Source organism: Oryctolagus cuniculus, chromosome 16 (assembly GCF_964237555.1).
Source record: "Oryctolagus cuniculus chromosome 16, mOryCun1.1, whole genome shotgun sequence".
Classification (NCBI taxonomy): Eukaryota; Metazoa; Chordata; class Mammalia; order Lagomorpha; family Leporidae; genus Oryctolagus; species Oryctolagus cuniculus.
The window spans coordinates 31732639-31744453 of NC_091447.1; the positions used below are offsets into that span (position 1 = coordinate 31732639).

At 40.1% G+C, this 11815-nt stretch overlaps 1 pseudogene; it reads right to left on the reverse strand.

Annotated features, from left to right (window-relative positions):
- Nucleotides 1-7278: 7278 nt before the first annotated feature.
- Nucleotides 7279-9191, reverse strand: LOC100345244 (protein SET-like; annotated as a pseudogene).
- Nucleotides 9192-11815: the final 2624 nt, after the last annotated feature.

The window sequence follows — 11815 nt, forward strand, 5'->3', positions numbered from 1 at the left end:
TTATAAAAAGATGAAAGACAAATTTGGGGCTCACCTGCAATACATGTTTATGTCAACATGGAGTGCATTCCTAGCCACACTCTACTTCCAATTTGTTTTTATCCCTACACTTCTTTTGCTCCAATTTTAACTCATACTACTTTGTAGTAATTTTGTGTCCGCATATGTAAGTCTCCTGAAATCCTTTTATGAAAAAATAGGATAAGCAAAGAAAAACAAGAAGGCAAATAAGTAAATATATTAATTTTTAACTTGCTGCTTATAAGCCCTCAGATTATTCCTTAACATAGTCACTGAAGCTGCAGACTTCTACTGTTTTTCAGGGGCTGTTAGGAAATGCCAGGCAAAGTTTCATTTAAATAAGAAAACCCTATAAAAGTGCTCAAGTTAAAACAAACAAACAAGATCTTGCCTTTAGATTTTAATAGCTTCCCTGTGTTGGGCCTTTATTGTAGCAGAATGGGGAATTCATTGTTGGTTGATTTATTCCAAATTCATTCCCACTCCTATTCCTCCTGGTCCAGCCTCCTATAAAGGCAGAAAAAAATTAAATACACATTTTTCAGTTATTTTATTGTAGTAAACAGTGATGATACGATTCCATTCTGGCCAATGAAGTTCATTACTTCCTTACTAAAGGGAAGATGGTGCCAGTAATTTTCTTTTCTCCTGCCTTGAACACAGATGAGGTGTTTGGAGCTGGAACAGCCATCTTTGGATATTGAAGCAATAGCTTTCATGCTGAGAATGGAAGATCAAAAAGATGAAAAAAAAAAAAAAAGAGATGTTCTTGCACTGTGCCTGAAAATAGCATTAACTGGGAGATGTAAGCCTCTACTTGATTCAGTTACTACTAGTCAAGTTTTATATCTCGTGATGTCAAAAATTTCATAACTGAGATCAAGATAGAGACAGAGACAGAAACACAGACAGACATATATTTTGAAAACTGTCTGACTTTTCAATATTGGTACATACAAGAAAATTACAGCTTTAATTGCTCTACACAGTGTAACTCTATAAACTAAATTTTCATTAGAACCCAAATATATATACATAGTGTCTTCAGGCTATTTCTTTGAGATGAATCTATATTAATAACAGAGAAACAGGAGCCAGTGCCGTGGCACAGTAGGATAATGCTCCGCTTGAAGAGCCGGCATCCCATGAGGGCACCTGTTCTAGTCCTGGTTGCTCCTCTTTCAATCCAGCTCTCTGCTATGATCTGGGAAAGCAGTAGAAGATGGTCCAAGCGCTTGAACCCCTGCACCTGCATGGGACACCCAGAAGAAGCTTCTGGTTTCAGATTGGCTCATCTCCAGCCGTTGCAGCCATTTGGGGAGTGAACCAGCATCTCTTGTCTCTCCCTCTCACTGTTGGTAACTCTACCTCTCAAATAAATAAATAAAATCTTTAAAAATAATAACAGGGAAGCAGACACAACAAATTCCACCTCAGCTCATTTTTTTTCCTGAAGATACATTTAATTGCATGTGAATAATGACCCAAATCTAGAAAGAATTTTGAATAAAATGAGATTAATATATAACAATAAGAGAATTGACAGAACTTCAGATTACTCTGAGAATAAATAGCTTTAGATTTTTTTCTTTTTTTTTGACAGGCAGAGTTAGACAGTGAGAGAGAGAGAGACAGAGAGAAAGGTCTTCCTTTGCCGTTGGTTCACCCTCCAATGGCCGCCATGGCCAGCGCACCGCACTGATCCGATAGCAGGAGCCAGGTGCTTCTCCTGGTCTCCCATGGCGTGCAGGGCCCAAGGACTTGGGCCATCCTCCACTGCACTCCCTGGGCACAGCGGAGAGCTGGCCTGGAAGAGGGGCAACCGGGACAGAATCCGGCACCCCGACGGGGACTAGAACCCGGTGTGCTGGCGCCGCAAGGCGGAGGATTAGCCTAGTGAGCCAGGGCGCCAGCCTTTATAGCTTTGGATTTCAAAGCAACCACTTTCAATTTAAAAAAAATTAGAATTTTTTTCTTATTTTCATCACTGTCAACTTTAAAACCCCAATAATGTGATGATGCAAATAACTTGGAAGACTATTTTTATCCAAACTGCTCCTGGTTAAGCCAGACTGGCTGACCCACACGTCCATCAGTTGCACAGTTGCCCTTCTCTCTGTTTGTTCTCTTGCTTGTGGTGTGCTTTCTCTCGCTCACGCTGTCCTGGCTATGAATTTTTAGATACATTTCCCAACTGACATCCGCCTCTGCCCTGCTCCTCTGACAGTTGAGAACATCCTGATTCACCTTCTGGTATTTTGGGCCTCGGTGCTCTTCTAATATACAAACTCACTTGCTTTTCCATTGTGAAAAATCTCCCGTACTTCCAAATTTCCACCCCAGCTCAGCTGGACCATAATGAGGATGAACACCACCTCACTAGCGCAGATTTTCATCTCCAGGAGGGATTTTAGACACTCGCAGTGAAGCCAGAAGTTAAAGAATGAAGAATAGGAGCCACAGGACTTCTCTCATAGTCATAAATTATTGCAGCTTCATCTATGCAACATCCACCTGAAGGGAAGGAAAGCAGAGAGCATCGTACGGACACGGGCTAGCCCATCTTGAATTGAAGACGCCCCCTGAGGTACAAAGATGGCGGCAATACACAGTGAAGGGAAGTTTCTGGGTCTTTTCCGAAGACTATATCCAACCATAGGGGTAGAAAAATCTGACAATATGAAATTTACAATTTGATCATGATGAGTTTCAGAAGCAATGTTACACTCTTTCTGCCTGCCCACTATGGCTTATTAAGTGTCTGGCTCCAGCTATAATGATGGGGCAGCTTTCACCATAATCTATATTGTAGAATGTCGTTAGTTATGGGGATTATGATTCAATTAAATGAAAGTAAGTTTAGGAGACTCTGCTGGAGGAATTTAAGGTGTGCAGCCTTTGTCGTATACCTACGTGCTTTGAACCAATTGCAAGTATGTTCTAAAGTGGATACTTACCAGACTGGATATACAAATATAACAATTTTCAGTTGGATTAAATATATTTGCTATTTTGGGTATGAGTGGGTGAGTGTTGTGTACTTGTTTACACACAAATATGGATTGAGAGGGAAAGATAGACGCTGTTGGTCACCTACCTAACAGCTGCTAGCTCCCACCACCTCCTCACCCAACCCCAACTGTGTTCATACTCACCATATATTCCTGAGCAGTCTGGAACTCTCTCCTGTTGCGGTGGGCAAATGTTTATTGATCCAAGCTAACTATAATTCTAGTTGCGAGACTAATGATTCACCAAAGGATTGACACATTGTACAATTCTGGTCAGTGAGGTAAAGTCTAGAATTTCTGGAAAAGCTTTCCTTGCCTTTATGAAAATGGAAATAACAAAAATACCTATTATCCTGGCTCTGAACGTTCCTGGGTGAGGAAGCGATGTTGAGAATGGCCATCTGGTGACTTTGAAGAAGGAAAAGCCAGGAGGATTGCAGGACATCCTACATAATTGGGCTGTGAGTGAACTTCCCTGGAATTACTCAGCACCCAGACTTCCTGTTAGGTAAGAGCACACACACCTTCATTTATGAAACACTGTCAACTGGGTCTTTTGGTGCTTGCTGAAGAATATTTCCCACGTATACAAACACTATCCCTACAGGCACAGAAGCTAGAGACTATTGGGTTGAGGTACAGAAGGAGTAACTCAAACGCACAGGGGGAAAAGTGGCATGCCCAAATTGTAGATGAGCAGACCACTTTGTGTTTGTCATTCTACATATTATCATATAAGGAATTTCTTGTTTATTTAAAGGTCATTTGCATTCACTTTCATTTGAATGATTTTCTTACGATTACTGATTGTATTTTAAATAAAATATTTAAGTTGCTTAATCAGGTAATGAGAAATTTTTAGCCAGAGGGTTAGAAACTAAGCTCAACCTTGTAATTTATTTTCTGCAACCATAAATCAAACCGATGTGGGAGAGCTGACAAAAAGAACTTTAAGCTACTGCCTTATCTTCCAACAATATATGGCACGGCTAGACCTGCTGAACAGTTACACCAGGCTGTGAATATAGATTCTATACTTAACCCACCGTCCTAAAGTTGTTTGATTTTCATTATTGATGTTTGGACACACTCAGGGTCTTAAATTCTAAACCCTTTATCTTGCACTGCCATGTTATTAGGTAAAAGGAAAAGTGCTTTTTAAACATTCCATTCTGCTTCTCAGACTTTGCATTCGAGCATGGGGAAGTTGGTGCCTCTGTGATTCGACTGGACAACCCCAGCACTAAGGCATTCCAAAGGTGACAGGACTGTTTATGAGTGCAAGGAGGACTGTGGGTCTCCTGGTCTCCTGGTATGGGAGGCAGATACGAGGAGTTGTTTAAACTGTAAAGTTTCCTAGTCTTGCAACAAGTGCTTTCAAAAAAATTCTGTTATAAATAAGTCATAACATATTCTCTGTAATGCCAGGGCCACCATCCTGCCAAAAAGACTTTTTTGGAGAGGTTCCTCTTCTTCCCTTTAGCAGCCTGAACTCTACCTAAGAAGCTGATTCATATGATAGATCACCGTCATTGAAGGCTGCTGGGCACCATTCCCATTCCTCTTCACTCTCCGAAAATAATCGTTACTCCGACATAAGAAGTCAAGCCAAGCGAAAACATCTTCTGTATTTGGAAAAGCTGCTGTGTTTGGATCATGGCAGCCCTGACATGGCAAAGATGATAGCTGCAGAATCATTTGACCCCAGGGCCTACCTCCTCTAGGAGAAACTTTGATGAAAGGATGACAGCAGTGTTACCACTGTTCACGTCTGCTAGTGAAATCCTGCCAAATTGGCAACCAAAGCCACATAAAGTTAATCTTGTGCTTGGAAAATAGTCTTCCCTCAAGTACTAACAATACTTGCCTTCTCACAGCTCTCCAACATGCAGGATCTTCTTGAATCTTTCCTTAGGACTTCCTGTGGGCTGTTCACAGCGGTGGCAGTCTTGGTGTTAGTGACCTCATCCATGTGCTGTACACTGGTTTTTCCAGTCTTAAAGTCATTTCTGCCCTGTTAGCTCTCTCACAGACTTTTTCTTTGCAGGGTGCTCGTTCAGTAGTGCGCAGGATTATTTCCAATTTATTGAAAACCTTTCTCAAAGAAGTCCAGCTGGGAATGAAAATGGAATCTGGGGATTAATTGCCTATTGTAGACTTGGTGTTTAGAAAGCTCACCTGGCTTCTTAGACAAGAGAATTTGCTGTCTACTTCCAGTGTGTACTGAGTAAAAATGAAAGAAGCGTGTCTGGGGAGGTATATCCTCATTTAGTCACTTGTAGGATCCCATCTCATTTAGTGAAATTTACATGCATGGCTAGCAATTAAATCTTATTAAATCTGAATTTCTCCTTTTTCATTTAAAAATGAGTTTTAATTATATAAAACAATTGTTGGCAAAAAAAAATGATTCCATGCATTTATTTGAGCTTTGAGTGCCCTCTACTGGAATAAGAAAAAGGTAAAAAATCAATAGCCCAGAGAGCTTGCATAATTCTGTCCCAACTGCTAAAATGTTATTTTAATGAGGAAAATAATAGTAATGGCAGGAACTCAAAACATCTCACTCACAGTGACCTGGGAGTAATAAGTTTTTTCCTGAGAATTATTTTAAAATGGACCTATTGTGCACATGGTGTGGATTTTGCACTTGTTAGAATCCTGAGTGATAGTGACCAGAAGTGTCTCTTCAGCTTCTTGGCCTGTTCCCGTATTTCCAGTGACTGCATGTCTCCATGCTATCAATTTTTGCTTTATAGTTATGGCTAATGGAGTAAGTTTCAACTTGGATTCTTGGATTAGTTTTCATCTTTAAACCTTTTGCTTCCCAAACTGTGGGTGATTTCAACTTCCACTTGGACGAGGCATTCCAGCCCAGCTTTGGTCCCCTCCCGTCTTATCCTTCTCTCTGCTTTAACTTCCTGTGCAGCCTCCTCTCGGCCTCTCCACTCTAGCTCTGACCTCTCAGTCTTCATTTCCCTGAGTGGATCTCCAAGTCACCTTCCCACCACAGTGCCTTCATGCTTGCTCTACCCTCCGTCTACATAACCAAGCTTGAATTCCCTGCCTCATCTCTGTGTACTCAGGCTCTCAGTCCCTCCTCATTTCAGCTGTTTCCTAACTTGTCTGGACTTCATGGTTTATTATTGCAACCCTACTGTCATCAACAAGCTCTATTGCACCAACCCTTTGATTTGCTGGATAAACCTTGCAAATTATCTATTTTGTAGCAGCCTAGTGATGTGTTCTGATGGACTCTAATTTCTATGCTGTGGAGAACTGCTGAAGAAAGTCCAACTGCTTTGTCCATTAACTTTGGCTAATGCTAGATTCTTACGGCTGCCTCCAGGTGGGACCTCAGGAATGCTCAGCAATTCTCTTTCTTATTTGCTGTTTGTGTATTTGTCCAATCCCTCAAGGATATGTTGAACCTTGACCTCATCCTTAAGATTTGATTTGCTTCTCTTGTTTCATAAACAAATTGAGGCTACTGGATATTTAATTTCCTTATTATGAATTCTTAATTGGTCTTTATTTCCATTCATTTATCCTTTCTTCCATGGGAGATTAGCCTTTTCCCCATTTCCTTTTGAATCTGCTCCTTCAAAATCCCTTCTTAGGTTCTGCTCCAACAATTTACTCGTTTTCTTTACCTCATTCTCCACAGGTCAGTCTCTCTTGGATTCATATCAGACACATTCCAGATTCTCCACTGTTCTCTCCCCGTTGCTGCTCTCCTCGCCAGAAAAGGCATGACCCTCTTCCAATCTTGACTCTCCCACAGACCACTGCCCCACCTCTCCTGTGCTTCACTGGGAAGCTTCCTGAATGGGCAGCCTGCACTCTTTGCTTCTGTGTTTCATAAACCACAACACTTCCACACAATGCTTTGTGTGTGTACACGTTTAGTTTTATTGTATCAAAGCAACATGTACACTTTTAATGTTTCTTTTCGAGTGAAGCAAAAAGGAAATTCAAAAATAAACAGGAACAAAATTACAATAAAGAATGTCAATTTCAAATAAGGTTCTACAGCTTCTGTGGATTCTCCCACAGAGTGGCAGAGCTCAAGTCATCATTAGGAGAGAATTTTATTTTCAGAAGTGTCATCTTAAACTGCAAGGATGTCCGTTAAACATCACAATTAATCATGCCAAAGGAGAAGCCATGTTGTCAAAATGCCCACTTAACCCACCCAAACATCTCAAACCCACCCTTTGCTGACCTTCTATAACCCTGTTTTTTTAAAGTTTTTTTTTCTTTTTTTAAACAAGAGAAAGTAGACAGACACATGTTGGTAAGTGCTAACTGTCCGTAATCACATAGAGACACAGTGTAATCTCTGAACCCAATATACAGAGAAAGGAGGAGAAAAGCTAGAATTCTCTGCACTACTACACAGGGGCCTGGCACCCTCCAGCTTCCAGCAGAGCTAAGGGAGCAGGAGGGCTTCTTTTTCCTGCAGAGCATGGTGGTGTTGATTCCATACAGTTTTTGTGGAGACAAGAAGGGATAAAAATGAATTTGGAGCAGAAAGGGGTATAGATTATTTTCCCATTATATTCTGCTTCAGATATTTTCCCCACAATAAGCTGAGAACGATGGTGTAGAGAAAAGAGACCTTAAAAACTGGGAGACTGAGCACAAGATGGAAAAAAATAAAAATAAGAAGACAACAGCTACTGGAGAAAACAAAAAAAAAGTTGGAATCCATCAGTGTTTTCTAGTTCTCCTTCATCCTCCTCTGCTTCCCCTTCATCACCATCTTCATCTTCTTACCTTTAATCCTCACCCCCTTCTTCATCAATGTCTTCAATCTTTCATCATCATCATCACCATCATCTTCTCCTCTTTCCCCTTATTCATTTTCCATATCAGGAACCAGGTAGTGCTGAAATGGATTCAGCCAGGTATCATCCTTGATGACCTCTCCTAACCCATCTGCACCTGCATCAGAATGGTCAGTAAGCCAGGGGAAGACACTCTCTGGCTCCTCATGCTGCCTCTTCCTGCTGGCTTCACTCTGCGTTTGACTTGAACGTGTCATCAGATCCTTTTCAGATTTCAACTCGATCTCAATGGACTTGAAGATGGATCACCACTCTCGTTCAGATAAAATTCTTTGGAGAGAACTTTATTTTCGAGTAAGGATTTTCATCAAAATAAAATTCTATCCTGTAACCTGATTTAATATCTTCAAGTTCTGTCACTTCAACTCTGGTCAGATAAAGCAGCACCTCTTCATCCTCCCCCCCAGGCAGTGCAGACACTTGACAAATGCTGTTACCCCCAAATCTGGGATTTTTGCAAGAGTTCTGACCTCTTCTGAAAAAATGGTTGGAGGAGTTTGTTATATCTCTGTCCTACTTTCAAAATCTCCATCCTGGCTTATTCATTAAGTCTGTCTATTTCATTTTGTGCTTCATCAACATGTTCAGTTGCTTCTAGTTCTTTTTCTCCCGTCAACAAACCCTGAGAGGCCAATGTGTCCGCCGGCCTCGGGCCAGCAGCTGCTCTCGGCTTCTTCATTGGAGGAAGGACCCAAGACGGGCGTTTGGGGGCCATGCTTCCAGGAAACTCTGAGCCCCAACACCAGGCAGAAGGAACTCACACATGATGCTTGATTTCATGTTTCTGCCACTAATCAGGAGCTCCCTCACCAAAGTCACGCAAGGCCTCTGTCCCATCAGCTTGCCAGGATTCCCTGCCTGCTGTTCAGCCTTCCGCTGCTAATGTTCCAGAGGCTAAGCCAGATGCTTGCGCTCCAATCCCTGCTGAGCAGGTGGGAAGAAGACAGTGATGAAGAAATGTGCATCCCTGTTCTGGAAGGACACTTGCCAGGATTCGTGCACACCACCTCAACTTGCATTTCATTGACTTGAGTGTAGTCACATGTTTAATAACACCTATGGGGGAAAGTGGGAGATCAATGCCTATTCTGGTTGGCCACCTAAAATTTGGAGACTCCATTACTAAGATAAAGGACAAGGATGATAATTCAGCATATTGAGTTCCCTGTACTGAATACTAAACAAAAGCACAAATAAATTAATGTGATTGAGACTTAAGACTCAATAGAATGCACTTTTATTTTTGTCTAACTTTATGGAATTTTGATCTAATAATTTATGCAATATCTACTGCTTGAAAATTATTCAAGTTTTGTATCAAAATACACTACACAATGTTTTCTAAATATTTTATGAACATATATACATAAGACATTCTTTTTTTGAGAGAACGTAAATAAATACATACCAATTTATCCTATCCTTATGGGTAATGAATTTTAATTCCTAATTTTTCCTATATTTGCAAGCAATTTTTGTGTGAAAGTTATTTTTTAATTCATAAAGATCCTTCACAATTATATCTACATTAAGATTTTCTTTTTTTTTTTCAAGATTTTTTTTATTTATTTATTTGACAGGTAGAGTTTCAGACAGTGAGAGAGAGAGAGAAAGGTCTTCCTTCCATTGGTTCACTCTCCAAAAGGCTGCAACGGCCAGAGCTGCGCCGATCTGAAGCCAGGAGCCAGGTACTTCGACCTGGTCTTCCTTGTGGGTGCAAGGGCCCAACCACTTGGGCCATCTTCCACTGCCCTCCCAGGCCACAGCATAGAGCTGGACAGGAAGAGGAGCAACCGGGACTAGAACCGGCGCCCATATGGGATGCTGGTGCTGCAGGCAGAGGATTAATGTAGTGTGCTACGGCGTGGGCCCAAGATTTTATTTTCTATCCTGTAGTTATTTTTAAGATATAAACTTGTTTTTCAACTCTGCTTTGTCTCAGAGTACTGAGCTACACATTAGAGCTATATATCTCTAATTCTCATTTTGAATCTGACATTCCTTGTAGTAAATAATTTTTAGTAAAAAATTCTACTTTCCACTTGTTCTGCTTCTTAATTGCTATTTACTCAAGACAGCAGGTTCATTTACTATTGCATGATCCTTAATAACGTGCCTTTATTCTGTAAAGAAATATTTTTCTTGTGCATAGATTAGAAATACACATACGATAAGCTATCTCATTACATGAGATAAACAGGCCCTTTTATAGGAGTTCTCCACTCTTATGTTGGTTTTGCTTCTAATTTTCACCTCCATCAATTGAAAGCCAGCTTTATTTTCTTTTCTTTTGCTTTGTTTTGTTTTGTTACATAAAGGAACACAAGAGTTGCATTTTGAGACTTTTTTCATTGCCTCATACATGGTAGTAACCAATAGGGGTATAATATTCTTGTAACACATCCCAGATACATTATTTAGAAAAAGAATTAACTGAAATATTATTAGAACCAAAACAAATTTTGCAATATGGTTGGTTCTGATACTATTATGCATAAGTGGTGCTCCCTAAACCACAGAGACTGGTTTGTTAAGGAGTGTCAACTGAAGGAACTATAAAAAATAAAATACTTATAGTTCTTTCTTGACTTTCCACCAAACTTAACCTTCAATCAATCATGTTATAGTGTATTTTCCACATGTGCCATTTAACAGCACCTTGAACAAATTCCATAATATTTTATTTATCAAAACGTATCTAAATTAAAGATTCAGTCATAAACTTGATTAAATGACTTCTCTCTTCATCTCAACGTAGGTTTGAGTCCAGGCGCTAAGGATCTGAGGTGTGAAGTAAGACCTGGTTAGCTGTTTTAATTACATTTTCCCCTCTTCTCTATGTATAGCTTTTCAGGATTGAAGCTAATTCTGTTGAAACTGCAGAGGTAGTTCCAGGCTTCAAGAACTAGCAAATAAAAACTTTCTGATGACATGAAGAATTTTGTTTGGTTCTAGAAACTATTAAAGGCCAAGGTGACTTGAGGTTAGTCAAAAAATGGCCTAAAAGCAGGAGATGTAGTTGAAGATTTAGGCAAGGGTCACATCAGAGAGGGTTTTGAAAGCCATAAAGAGACTTGTGATTTTCTTTTACCACAATGGGAAACTATTTGAAGCTTATGAACAAGGGAGGCACATGATATTATTTGTAACTTTAAAAGGCATCTCTGGGCATTGTGAAAAGAATGATCTGTGAGAGGCAAGATTAGAAGAAGGACAAGCAGTTAAGGAAGGATGGCAGAGGATCAAGCAAAAGAGATTAGTGGCTAGCACCAGTGTGTTATCAAGAGAGATGCTGAAAAGACTCCAGATTGCCCTTTTATTTTGAATTTCCAGACAGTGGGCCTTGCTGATGGATTAGACATGGTGTTGGAGAGGAAAAAGATGGTGAATGATGAATCTGTGTTTTTGAACTGAGCAGTTGAGCGGATGGTAGTACCATTGACAAAGATGGGATGGATATGTTAAAGAAGAGGAAATATGATGGAAATAGGAAATCAAGAGTTTGGTTTTAGACACATTGCCTGCAATGTTTATTAAATCAAAGTGGAAATGTTAGGTAATTATGTATGTGGATCTGGACTATTTATATAAATGCAGAACCATCAGTGTATTTATAGTAAATACAGTCATGGGAATGGAAGTGATCACCAAGTGAGTGAGTGTTTGCATAGGAAATAACACACTCAAAGACCAAACCAAATAGGATCCCAATATTCAGAGGTTAGTAAGATAAGGAGGAAGGAGCCAAGGAGACTGACAAGGGATGCTTGGTCCTACAGGAAAACTAGTGTGATCCCCTGAAGATTTGCAAACACTTAAAACATTGTTTCAAGAACTGTGTCAATCTGTTTTTCAGCACCCTTAATATTTTGAGTTTATCTCAGGCAGTTTATTGAAAAAACCAGATAATTTTCTTCCTGGTTCAATGTCAAA